The sequence below is a fragment of the Saccopteryx leptura genome, chromosome 13, assembly GCF_036850995.1.
Source record: "Saccopteryx leptura isolate mSacLep1 chromosome 13, mSacLep1_pri_phased_curated, whole genome shotgun sequence".
Taxonomy (NCBI): domain Eukaryota; kingdom Metazoa; phylum Chordata; class Mammalia; order Chiroptera; family Emballonuridae; genus Saccopteryx; species Saccopteryx leptura.
This window is the reverse complement of record NC_089515.1, coordinates 1,001,433-1,015,299: the sequence shown is the minus strand read 5'-3', so window position 1 is coordinate 1,015,299 and position 13,867 is coordinate 1,001,433. Positions and strand designations below refer to the sequence as shown.

The following is a 13,867-nucleotide window of genomic DNA, read 5'->3' as shown; positions in this document are numbered from 1 at the left end:
GTTGCATGAGATTTTAGAATTTTTTCTATATATTTCTGCATCACTGATTCCAAATCTAAAATCTGGTTTTTTTGGTGCATGCTCTAGTTTTCATGCAATTTTAATTTTTTTGTTACAGTTAGTGGTATGCATTGGTTTTTAAATTGGAGTTAAAGGGCAATGACTCTTGGATTGAACATAACCACAAGGCAATTAATGTTTTACAAACATCACTTTTACATAATTGTAGTTGTTTTAAATGTAAAATATTATTATCTTATAAAAACACCCTCTTGTTTTATTTTAAGATTGAATCATGGCTTCTTTGAGTAGGCGTAAATGTAAGAATAGTCCTGACACCTTCTGTTATATATGTGGCTGTTACTTCAACGTCAAAGACACAATATTTCATCATTTGTAACACATGCATATATTGCCTATTTTCAAGTTCTCCTTGGTGATCAAGACAAGAATTGGGCTCCTCATATTGTGAGTCATAATTGTGAGGAAATGCTTCATGACTGGACAAAAGGAAAATGCAAAGGAATGCCTTTTGGTATTCCCATGGTTTGGCGTGAACCTAAGCACCACAGCAGTGACTGTTATGGCATATGATTGCATATACTAATATTCCTTCAGCAATACGACCTATCACACACTATGAGACACTCCCGGTTCTAGTTTTCAATGGTTTTATTTCTTCTAAGGACAAAGAAAGTGAACACAGTGATCAAGTGTATTTTGATAAGATGCATGAGGAAACAGTTGTAGAATTTGAAGGGTCTTCTTCTGATGCCAAGCAGTCAATAAACCCTCAGCAGTTTAGCCAACCTGAATTGAATGACTTAGTAAGAGATTTGGGCCTATCAAAGAAAGCAGCTGAGTTATTAACCTCCAGGCTTCAAGAAAAGAATGTACTTCAACAGTCAGCTAAAGTATACCATTTCAGGAAGCATTAACAACTTTTTGTGGACTTTTTTTTTGAAGACAAACACTTTATTTAATGTCATGATATCAATAGTTCTCTCAGCCAGGTAAGTGTTACCACATACAGTCCAACAGAATGGTGGGTATTTCTTGCTCTAAATGATGACAGACTACTGCTAGAGCATCAAATGAGATTGTCCTCAACAAGTACACAAATGCAAAAGCTACAAATGCAAATTTTTGCTTGAATAAAATTTAAATAAGTTTTGTGCAAATTTTATGATTAAAATAAGTGTTTTAATATGTTCTGTTTGGAAATTGTAGACATATCTTTTAGTGTATGAATGTATTTACTGCATTATATAAATTATTATATTTTCACAAAGATGATGCCCAAGAAGACATTCTACTTCATTATGTTAAACTAAATGTTGAAAATTTTACAATGAGATGAAAATCTAAAATCTTGAATTGCAAAGAAACTGTAGCTTAGAGAAAAACTAATGTCAGATTTGAGATCAGCACACTCGAATTAGGTACAAATAAGTGTTTATGTTGATGCAACAAAAATTTTGTTCCCCAGTGTTATTACACAAGACAAGAGGAAGGAGCCAACAGAAGAGAATAATTTCTTCAGGGGAGAAATCTAACAAAGCCCCTGAAACTAAAGGTTGGATCCAAGAACAAAGAGAATAAACAATTTGTCACTTAAAATTGCCTTCTAGTCATAAACCTCCAATTCTTGACACAAAAACTCAAGCCAGGCCTTAAAACAGACACATTTAAACATAAAACAAAGACTTCACATAAACAAACAAATAATGAGTGTGCTTTATTTCAATTAAAATAATGCCAGATATTTTGACAAAGACAAAGCTTTATGGACGAGGGAAGCGCTCCCCCTCATGGCCTCTCAGGTGCACGCAGGCCACAGCACCAGAGATTCCTTTAAACCAGGAGTTTCTAAACAGACAGGAGAGCAAAGAATGAGATCTTGACAAATACAAAGGTGTCCCTACTCAGGTTTTTCTGTGAGAGCATAACACAACTAGCTGCCTCCAGAAGTTTGGTGTCTCTACTCAGTCCCTTTGTCTTCCTAGAGAAATTTACAAATGTGAAAACACAAATGAACATCTCTGGAAGCCCGCTTTCCAGAGTACAACTAAATGCATCCCAGAGAATCCTAAGACAGGACCAACAGACCTCCTACCAATGTCTCAGTCTTTGGAGAGTCCCAGATTCAGATAGACTAGTTTCAGCTCAGTAAAGCAGCTCTGAAGGCCCTACCTACACACCAAAGTTCCACATCTCCAGTCACAACTCAAGCCCCAAACTTACCTTACCTATAGTTTAGTCCCAAACAGATAAGCGAAAGCAAGAATTCAGAGAAACCCAGAATTCAGTAAAGCCAGAGTTGCTTTACCTACCTCCTTGATTTCTGTGCTAAATTGTCCAAATTGTTGAATTTGGGAACTGGGAGGCATCTACTGGAGAACTGTCCAAACCCACAGGAAAACCAGGAGCCCTGGAAAGTCTCAAGTGGCATCTCTCCTCGAGATTCAAGGGGGTCAGACAGCTCCCAGAGAGCCCATCTGATTCGGGGTGTCTCTACCTGGTGATGTGAAACACCACAGGTCTGTGTTCAGTGCCAAATGTTGTAAAGTACCTGTACCTCAAAGCTGAAAGGTACTGTACCTCAATTCCGTGGGTTACATAGAGACACCAAGTCTGGATGAATTTTGAAGTTTTATTAAAGGAGGAGATTTATTAAATATTCTGGCTGCATATAGCTGACATGGGGCAGTAGACCCAAATCATGTGAGCCCCAAAAATATTTCAGGGGCTGTTTATATACCCTTGATCAGACATGGGTGGGAGAGAGCCATGACATCATGGCACAAGCTGATATTTGTTTAGGGGATATACAGAATCATTAAGGCTTTCAAGGTAACACAAAGATGTTTACAAATCTTTTAGGTTTCATCTTCCCTCACTAGCCTAGTGGTATTTTACTCTCAAGATTCCAGGAAGAGGAACTACAATCAATGTAAAGTGGTACATAAATTCTGTCCCCCATTGAAAGAGTTTCTTGGTTAACCTTTATTTTAGATTTAAAACTAAATGATTCAATGTTCTTGCAAGTCAGAAACTTCTATATTCTTCTCCCTCCCCTCCCCACAGGAAGGACGAGACAGGAAAGCCTGACCTTTTCTCCTAGAATATCAATTTTTCAGCTTTTTGGTACCTTACAACAGTTAGCCTACTAAAAGAAAATGCTTCACTTCCTGGGAGTCTAGGAAATTTTTTTCCTGGTGAGTCTGTCTCAAATCCCTCTCCCTGGGCAGTAAGCTAAGTAGATTGACTCCAGACTTCCAAATTTCCAGGGGTTGAGTTTCTGTGCCTGACAGTGTGAGTTCTCTGTGGCCCTCCTGGAACTCTCAGGTTTCATTGACAGGGGGGATTGAGGTATGTGGGCTTCATAGTTTTATGGAGATAAGATTTATTAGAACAGGAGGTCAATAGACCATGGAGGAGATTGGTGTTGACATTCCCATAGCACTTAAGGAACTGTTTGTCTAGCTCATCTCTTGTCATGAAAGTGAAGAATTTGTTTAATCAGTTACTTCTGTACTAATTAGTCTTGGGAGGGTAAGGAGTCAATAGACTCCTTCTAAAGTCCCCTCAGAACTAGAGTATGACCTGTGTCACAGCTATGGCTGTGGAGATGCAATTTAATGCTAATAAATCACCCTCTTTGCAAACATAGGCTTCTCCCTTGAGTGTATCCTCTACTATATGAGATCTGACATCCAGTTAAATCCTCGCTCACACTCGTGCAAACTCAGGGCTTTTCCCCTGAGTGTGTCCTCTAGTGTATTTGGAGATCTGACTTCCGTGAAATGCCTTGCTCACACTCCCTGCAAACATAGGGCTTCTCCCCTGAATGTGTACTCTGGTGTCTGAGGAGATTTGCCTTCTGTGTAAAGCCTCGCTCACACTCCCTGCAAACATAGGGCTTCTCCCCTGAGTGTATCCTCTGGTGTATGAGGAGATGTGACTTCTGTTTAAAGCCTCGCTCACACTCCCTGCAGACATAAGGCTTCTCACCTGAGTGTGTCCTCTGGTGTCTGAGGAGATCTACCTTCCATGTAAAGCCTCGCTCACACTCCCTGCAGACATAAGGCTTCTCCACTGAGAGTGTCCTCTGGTGTCTGAGATTTGACCCATCATCAAAGCCTTGCCCACACTCTCCATACTTGATAGCTACAATTCTTGACATTCTTACTCCCATCGATAGTTTGCCTGTATCCACTGAATTCACTTCCTGGCTACTGCTGGGCATTTCCTGCATTATTCTCTCTTGCTCAGTAGAGCTCCCCATGTGTCCTTTGGGAGGTTTTAAAAAGGCCCTTAAAATCCTCCTCTGCCTGGTCCTTTTAATCAAAGGTTTGGACTTTTTTTTGACCTCTTGACCTTTAGCTTTGTCATCCCAGCTGTGTGTATCAGTATGTTGCTGCTGCTGATTTGGATCCTCTGGGCAGGGATTCTCTGATTGGAGATGTTTTCTTGTAGATGTTCTTGGGAGAATCAGAGGGGGTTATTGTGTCCCACGTTTTCTCTGAGGAATTTCTGACTGGAGAAGGCCAGAAAGTAGGAGGAACACGGGTTTATCTCTGGCTTTGGTTCTGCTGAAAGAGAATATTTTGGTCAGAGAAGAGGTTGATAAGGCTGCCTGGGCTGTATGTTTTGTCTGCTGTTAAGACGTCTCCCTCGAAACCCTGGGCTTGCCTGGTCAAGGCACATATGGGAGTTGATGCTTCCAGCTCCTCCCCCCTGTCTCTCTCTCCTCTCTCTCTCTCTCTGTCTCTGTCTCCCTCTCTCTCCTCTCTAAAATGAATAAATAATAAAAAAAAATTTTGGCCCTGGCCGGTTGGCTCAGCGGTAGAGCGTTGGCCTGGTGTGCGGGGGACCCGGGTTCGATTGCCGGCCAGGGCACATAGGAGAAGCGCCCATTTGCTTCTCCACCCCCCTTCCTCTCTGTCTCTCTCTTCCCCTCCTGCAGCCAAGGCTCCATTGGAGCAAAGATGGCCCAGGTGCTGGGGATGGCTCCTTGGCCTCTGCCCCAGGTGCTAGAGTGGCTCTGGTCACTGCAGAGCGATGCCCCAGAGGGGCAGAGCATCGCCCCCTGGTGGGCAGAGCATCGCCCCTGGTGGGCGTGCCGGGTGGATCCCGGTCGGGCGCATGCGGGAGTCTGTCTGACTGTCTCTCCCCGTTTCCAGCTTCAGAAAAATACAAAAAAAAAAAAAAAAAAAAAAAAGACGTCTCCCACAAGTCATTCTTATGGGGTTGACAGTGTAATCTCTGTCTTCCACAAAGTATTTCTTTAATTTTTAATTTTCTCTTTTAATTTTTCTCTTTAAATTTTTATGTACTATATCTTCTTTAGAAATCCAGAAAGCCCATATCAAGGGTCCTTTCTACACATTTCCAGATGAGGGACTGTCAAGTAGCATCAGGGGCTGTTTCACCCCTTGTATGGTGGAACAATGCTGACATTTCCTATATACATGTAGCTTTTAACACAGTCATTTGGAAAGACGACTGATCCCAACTAGGAATTGCTTCCCTCATAGTTTCCCACAGATGATAAACTGAAAATATGTTCTTCCTCAAGTCTCACACCAAATATTCATATTTGATTTCATTCAGTGTCAGTCCCATTTCATATACAATGGGAAGTCCTGTTTCAAAATACTTCCCCAACCATGTGTCCTAAAAATTGATTGATTTTAGAGAGACAGAGGAGGAGGAAGAAGAAGAGGAAGAAGAGGAAGAGGAGGAGAAAGAAGAAAGAAGAAAGAAGAAGGAATAAGAAGGGAGAAGGAAAAGGAAGAAGGAGAGTGAGAAGAAGAAGAAGAAAGAAAAAAAGAAGAAGAAAGAAGAAGAGGAAGAAGAAGAAGAGGAAGAAGAGGAAGAAGAAGAAGAAGAAGAAAGGCATTTATTCATTGTTCTACCTAGACATGCAGTCATTGGTCATTTCTCGTATATGTCCTGAACCAGGCTCAACCTTGGTATTACAGGATGATGCTTTAACCCAGTGGTAGTCAACCTGGTCCCTACCGCCCACTAGTGGGCATTCTAGCTTTTGTGGTGGGTGGTAGCGGAGCAACCAAAGTATAAATAAAAAAGATAGATTTAACTATAGTAAGTTGTTTTATAAAGATTTATTCTGCCAAACTTAGCAAAAACCTGACATAAAGTACTTGGTAAGTAATTATTACTATATGCTTTAACTTGCTGTAACTGCTTTATAAATTTTATAAAGTAAAGTTATTTCCCTACTTTATAAATCACCATTACTGTGGAACCGGTGGGTGGTTAGAAAATTTTACGACTAACAGAGATACAAAAGTAGGTATAAAAAGGTTGACTACACCTGCTCTAACCAATTGAGCTAACCAAGCAGGGCTTTCAACCATGCTTCTTACATGCCTGATTCCCATTCCTCTCCCATCCTCTCTCACTTGGAGATGAAGTAATCTCTGAGAGGATTCCCCACTGAAATTTGTTTTCAAAACTTAACAAAGCAAATCTTAGAGAACAAGCCACCCTGTGGGTGAGAACAGCACCATTGTCCCACCTCAGGAATGTCCCAGCATCTATTCTTGGATCACAGCACTGCATTTCCAGGCTGCTGGTCATCTATCCGACCTCTGCTCTTACCCTGTATGCTAGACAGGAGTGGCCCTCAGAAAACAGGCCCTGGCCTGGCATGTGGATGTCCCTGGTTCAATCCCTGGTCAGGGCACACATGAAAAGTGAGTATCTGCTTCTCTCTCCCTCCCTCTCCTCCTTCTGTCTCTCTTCCCCTCCCACAGCCAGTGGCCCAATTGGTTTGAGCATCAGCCCAATAGCTCAGTTGGTTCAAGTGTTGACCTCAGGTGCTGAGGATAGCCCAGCTAGTCAGAGTGTGGACCTCAGACAGGGGTTGCTGGGTGGATCCTGGTCAGGGCACACGAAGGAATCTTGTCTGTGTCTCCTACTCTCACTTAAAAAAAATTAAAAGTAAAAAATTTTTTGTAAGAATCAAAGGCATATGAAATGAATCCTTAATTTCTGAAGCATCTGATTTGAAATCTTACTGACTTTAGAGTGTACCATGAAAATTTCTAAAGTGAGTGCTCTCTTTTCTTTCCATTTTGAAGAACAGTTGTGCCCACCTCTAGCTGCTGCGAGCTCACTCTTCCACTTGCTGCCACACTTGATGCCCAGCATCTGGTCATACTCGTCACCGTACCAGACTAGCAGCTCAAAGTCTGGCATGATGACCCGGCAGGTTTGGTAGAAAATCTGCCTACAATACTGAAAGGCCACCAGGTTCTGCTCTTCATCATTCTGGGCACAGTTCACATACCTGGGATTGAGGCAGGTGAAAGAAAAGAAACCCACAGGCGATGAGTTCCTACTACCTTCAGATCCATGTCCATCTCTGCACCTGACACTCGGGCTCTGATGTTGCCCACTCTCACATTGCTCACGGGGAACTTTCTGTTCAATGTCTGAGCCTGTCACAATGTCATATGACTTCCTATGTCCAGGTCCTGCTTACGGTGCTCATTCTGCCTAACACCATTTTCCAAAGCCAATTCTAGATGTAACCTCACCCTGATTGGCCATAAAACCCAGTCACCTCTAGCTTCTCTAAACTAAATCAGGTTCTGTTTTATATCACAGAACTTGCTACCTGATGTTGGACTCTGTGTCTAGATTAGTTCACATCACTCAATACTCAGCCCAAGTCCATCTTTTCTTGAGAGGCCTTTCTCCATTCTCCTCACATTTTATCTAGGTAGCACTTGATACCTCAACCAGTTTCCCATAAAAATCTGAAGGTCCCCCACATACAAACAAAGTGAGAAGCGGAGAGGCAGACAGACTTCCACATGTACCCGACCAGGATCCACCCCGCATGCCCACCAGGGGCCAATGCTCAGCCCATCAAGGGCATTGTTCCACTGCAACTCGAGGCATTCTAGCACCTGAGGCAGAGGCCATGAAACCATCCTCAGCGCCTGGGCCAACTTTGCTCCAGTGGAGTTTGGGCTGTGGGCGGGGAAGAGAGAGATAGAGATAAGGGAGAGGGGGAGGGGTGGAGAAGCAGATGGGTGCACCTGTGTGCCCTGGCTGGGAATCAAGCCCCGGACCTCCATAGGCCGGGCTGACGCTCTACCACTGAGCCAACTGGCCAGGGCTTAAAGGTTTCTTTGTCTTAGCAAAATTATAAAGAACAATAATTATTACATTATTCACATTCTGTAGCCCCTGATAAAAATAGCCCCTCAGGAAAGTGGCCCATGATCATTGCTCTGCAGGCTTCAGAACTCAGTTCTAGTTAGAAGTGAGGCTGGGATAATTTGCTGCCCTCACTGGTTTAGGCTATCAATGATTTAGGTATCCTGGCACTGTGCACTTCTCAAAAAATAGAAAAATTATAGTTAAATATTTCTAAAGTCGTTTCACTCTGTCTGCAATTAGTCCTCCATAAGAAGATGGGATATATGATCTGTTTAAGTAATGAATACCTTCCTCTAAACTAGAATATAGTAAGGGTTTGCTTAAATAATGTTAATTAGATAAATTAAAGTGTAATCCAGGCCCTCAAAGTTTTTTGCCAGTGGCTAAATTTTGTCTAGCATAGAGATTTATATTTTGAGGACATATGCTATATTTTTATCTCCTTTTTCCTCTAAATATTTCTTGCTTTGAAAGAGTATTGAATGAAGATAAAAGAGGAACAGAGGACTGAGGGAGACCACTGAGGGAGGCATGATGAGAAGGAAAGATGTATGGGCCTGAGAGGGATGAGTGTTCTCGTGACTTCCAGAAACTTATTGGCTTTACCTCATCCAGTTGGCCCAGGATTCATCTTTCCCATTCACATACTGATAGCAGTTTCTCCCTTTGGTGATCTACATTTCAAGAAGAAAAAGTAAAGGTTTTTTTTCCAGGTGAGGAGGTAATAGAAGAATTAGTTTACCCTACTGTCAACAAAGGTCTTTCAGCTCGCATGCATTGCCACTTGTGACCACATGATATTTTTCTTACTCATCACATCTGAGTTGACCTATCCAATCAGGGCTGGGAGGAAGCATTTTTTTGTGTCTGTACCATTTTGCTCCCACTTAACCTGTGATTCTCAACAGGAGCTCCATGGTCTGCAAAGTCCTCTCAGTACTCAGAGCTAACCAGATTGTCTCCATCCATGTCCTAGTATGTAGAAAGGCAGGTCCCACCAAGCCATGGGAGGAATGTGGGAAGTCACAAGACAGGGGAAGAGGTAAATACTTCTTACCTGCCAGGAGTATCCGTTGTTGCCTGCCTCTTCATCCTCTGTGATCTGGCCCTTATAAGGGCCCAAGTGCAGACCCACTGGCAGAGCAGATGCCTCGTTCCACACTCCAAGCCCAGCCTCAGGGATGCCCGATGGTCTGATTCTCAACCCAGGGAGCAGAGTGAGGGCTGTGTGGTTTGGATGCCCCTTATCCACCGCACTGTCTTTTACAAATGTAGGGGGCCCATGCATGTCACAACTGTCAATGAAGAAGTTCTGACACTTCTCACAATCTGCGGGTGAGAGCAACAGGGATTAGGGAAGGTGTAGTGCATGTTCCTGGACATGTAGAGCTTCAGAGAGAGCCCAGGCACTCACATCATTGAGTCTCAATTTTGTAGTGCAGGTCCTTAGGGGAAGGGAATGCTCTAAGGGCCTAATGACCAGATGAAATTATTGTATGAAGAGATAACATGCTTTGTGAGGGTCACTTACAGAGGTGGTCATCATTCTGGGGCTTGCTGACCTCTTGGTACACATGGCCTTTTCTTTCTTGTAGGCTATACATCTTTACTTCAGTCTCCTTTCTCCTGAGTTCTAAGTTGGAGAAGAGTGAGTTTGGTGGAGTCTGGAGTGTTAGTCCCTATTTTGTCAGAAAACACATAATAATGTCCTCCCATCAAATTATCACCAGGATATACTCTGGTATTATCCTCTGTCAACTATTGGCTCAGAGAGCCTCTACAATAGTAAGCTTCTACACTGACTACAGATGGCCAATTCAATCTTTGTTTATAGATCTTCCTATTATGAAGTATAACTTCCCAACTTTATTAAGGGCATATTATATGTTAGGTATTGAGGCAAGGCCTGGTATACAACACCAACAGCATATGGTTGCTATTATCAGAGATGTATTTATTGAACAACTTGTATGTGTCAGTTCTTTTACATTGAATTTAAGCCCTAGCCAGTGGTCAAAGGATATAGCCAGTGTATGTCCTGGGTGTGATTCCAGTCAGGGTACATGGGAGATGCGACCATCTCCTTCTCCACCCCTCCCTCTTCCCCTTCTCTCCCTCTTCTTTTTCTGCAGCCAGTGGCTCAATTTGTTCGAGCATTGGCCCTGGGTGCTGAGGATGGCTCAGTTAGCTAGAGCACATCATCCTGAGGTGCTAAAAAACAGCTCAGTACTCGAGAACTGGGGTTGCCAAGTAGATCCTGGTAAGGATACATATGGGAGTCAGCCTCACTATCTCCCCTCGTCTTACCTAAAAAATAAATAAATACATACACAAATAAATAAATTTAATTGAATACTGTCAAAGCATACATGCACGTATCTTCTCCTTACACATTAGCATTGAAGAGCTCAGAGAATTTGTAAGATTTGCACAAAGCTCCAGTGCTAAATTCACTCTTTTAGTAGAGTTTAAATTCAGACCTCTCCAAAGTTCACCCCACATACCTGGGCCATACTTATTAGCCTTTCTAGAGGACTTAGGGGAACTGAAATCTACAAATAATTTTTCTCAACCAATTTTCATCTAGAGTGTTGTCCAAAGGGTCTTGCTTCTTCTGGATGGACTGTGATGCTGAGGACCCAGGTTTAAAACCTCGAGGCTGCCGGCGTCAGAGTGGGCTAATCCGGCTTGAGTGCAGGCTCACCAGCTTGAGCACAGGGTTGCTGGCTTGAGCGTGGGATCATAAGCATGACCCCATGGTTGCTGGCTCAAGTCCATGGTAGCTGGCTTGAGCAAGGGGTCATTCACTGTGGTGTTGCCTTCCAGTCAAGACACATAGAGAAAACAATCAATGAACAACTAAGGAGCTGCAATGAAGAATTGATGCTTCTCATCTCTCTCCCTTTCAGCCAGTCTGTCTCTGTCTGTCCCTCCCTCTCTCTCTATCTCTCACTAAAATAAAAGAGAAAAAGAAAAAAAATTAGCCATTCATGTAAAAAATACAATAAAGGTCACTTAACTGGACAGAAAGTCCATTTCTTTTTTCTTTCTTTTTCTTTTTTTGTATTTTTCTGAAGCTGGAAACGGGGAGACAGTCAGACAGACTCCCGGGATCCACCCGGCACGCCCACCAGGGGGCGACGCTCTGTCACGACCAGAGCCACTCTAACGCCCGGGCCATCTTTGCTCCAATGGAGCCTCGCTGCGGGAAGGGAAGAGAGAGACAGAGAGGAAGGAGAGGGGGAGGGGTGGAGAAGCAGATGGGCGCTTCTCCTGTGTGCCCTGGCCGGGAATCGAACCCGAGACTTCCGCACGCCAGGCCGACGCAAAAAGTCCATTCCTTATTTATTTATTTATTTATTTATTAAAGTTTATTTTAATTTTTTTAAAATTTATTCATTTTAGAGAGGAGAGAGAGAGAGAGAAGGGGGGGAGGAGCTGGAAGCATCAACTCCCATATGTGCCTTGACCAGGCAAGCCCAGGGTTTCGAACTGGCGACCTCAGCATTTCCAGGTTGTCGCTTTATCCACTGCGCCACCACAGGTCAGGCGAAAGTCCATTTCTTTAACATAACACTTTATCCTTTCTGTCTTTTTTACAACTTTTTAAAAATTTGCCTGACCTGTGGTGGCACAGTGGATAAAGCAGCGACCTGGAACACTGAGGTCACCAGTTCGTAACCCCAGGCTTGCCTGGTCAAGACACATACAAGAAGCAACTACTACAAGTCAATGCTTCCTGCTCCTCACTGCCACCCCCTTCTCTCTTTCTCTCTCACTCCTCTCTCTAAAATCAATAAATTAATTTTTTTATTGGTTTTAGAGAGGAGGGAAGAGAGAGAAACACTGATTTGTTGTTCCACTGATTTATGCATGTAGTAGTTGATTATTCTTTCTTTTCTTTTTTCTTTTAGCTAGAGACAGACAGACAGGAAGGGAGAGGGGTGAGAAGCATCAGCTTATAGCTGCAGCACCTTAGTTGTTCATTGATTGCTTTCTCATATGTGCTTTGACCAGGGACTGTAGTTGATCCAGTGACTCCTTGCTCAAACCAGCAACCTTGGGCTCAAGCCAGCGATCATGGGGTCACGTCTATGACCCCACACTCAAGCCAGTGAACCTATCCTTAAGCCCGCAACCTTGGGGTTTGGAACCTGGGTCCTCATCGTCTCAGGTTGATGCTCTATCCTCTGTGCTACCACCTGGACAGGCTTCAATGGTTGATTCTTATATGGGCCCTGACTGGACATCAAACCACAACTTGGTGTATGGAGACGATGCTCTAATAAATTAAGCAACTTGGCCAGGGTTCCTGTCTTCTTGTTTCAGAGTGGCCTTGTCCAGTCTAATGGTACAATGACCACCTTGCCTCCTTAACTTCTTATCCCTTCACCTTTACACATTTGACCATCCTTGCCCTTCCTTAATTAATCATCAGAGTCTGGTGTGCATCAAACAGTCTTGGGAACAGAGCCTCAGGTCTGTGGACCACAGAAACCATTTTGGTCAAGTTAGAGATCACACCTGGACTTCAGCTGTGTTTCAGTGCTAGACCCATGAAAATGGAAGCACCTTACTGACCACACCCTCATAAAACCAGACACAGTGAAGAGATGGCTGACACAGGGCCTGATACAATGGTCCCTACCCTGGCCCACAACCCCAGCTGCCTTAATCACCATGATTAATCCTTTCCTGTCTGCAATGTGGCCGGCACCACCCAGGTAGCCCTGTCCTGGAGCACTGCTCACCAGCCAGACCTTCCTTCTCCTCTTGTGATGACAAGTGCTCTGAATGAGTTATTTCTTTACTATACTGTTCCTGCTCATTAACACATCTATAAATATGTGTAATTATTTACACATGGAAGCAGTGTAGCAAATCACCCCATACTGCACAATGCACTGTTTGCATCTCGCTCATTTGCTAAACGCAAGCTCTGTCCCTTGTTAGCTACAGAGAGGGGTGGGGGTGGGGGGCTGACCCCAGGTCAGTTTCAAAAGGGAAGCTTGCCTGCGGCCCCTCACCTCGCTGCCTCCCAGTCCATTCTTCATGCGAGTCCTCAGTGACCTCCGCCAGGGGTCTGGTGGCCTGCCAGCAAGCGGGCTGAGGAACTCTGAGGCCTGGAGAGAAACAAAATCGTGGTCCGGAAAGCGAAGCGGTTGAAGGAGCAGCTTCCACACTCGGTCAGCCCCTGTGCCGTCCAGTGGTCCCCGCCCGGTTCCCGCGCCGGTTACCTGTGTTTAGCAGCGCGTCCTGGTTCCTCTTCACATTCCGGCAGCGCGCTTTCTCCCAGTCGCCCATGGTGGCCACTCCTGGGAGAAGTAAGTGTGGATGTCCCGGAAAATCAGGGGCCTAGGGTGGGGTGGGGGGGTGGGGAGACGCGGCCACGTGACCCCGCCGCAGCGGCCGGCAGGAAGCGCCCCTCCCCCGGCTGGGTCTGGGCTGCCCCCAGCCCGCTGCCTGGCGCTCACCTGCGGCACCGCCCACGCCCTTCCCGCTGCTCCTTTAGCTCCGCCCTGCGGTCTCCCGTCAGCATCCATGCTCCGGCCACCCCGCAGGCTCAGCCCTGACGTGCCTGAGCGGGAGATGGCGCTGAAGTTGACTGCTTGGCCCACAGGCGTGCTTTCTCACGCGTGCGCGCACTCTTGCGGTGGGGTGTCCT

At 44.6% G+C, this 13,867-nt stretch overlaps 1 pseudogene; it reads right to left on the bottom strand.

The window, feature by feature from the left end:
• Positions 1 to 3,904: 3,904 nt before the first annotated feature.
• On the bottom strand, positions 3,905 to 13,506 carry LOC136384905 (histone-lysine N-methyltransferase PRDM9-like; annotated as a pseudogene).
• Between the last annotated feature and the right edge of the window lie 361 nt (positions 13,507 to 13,867).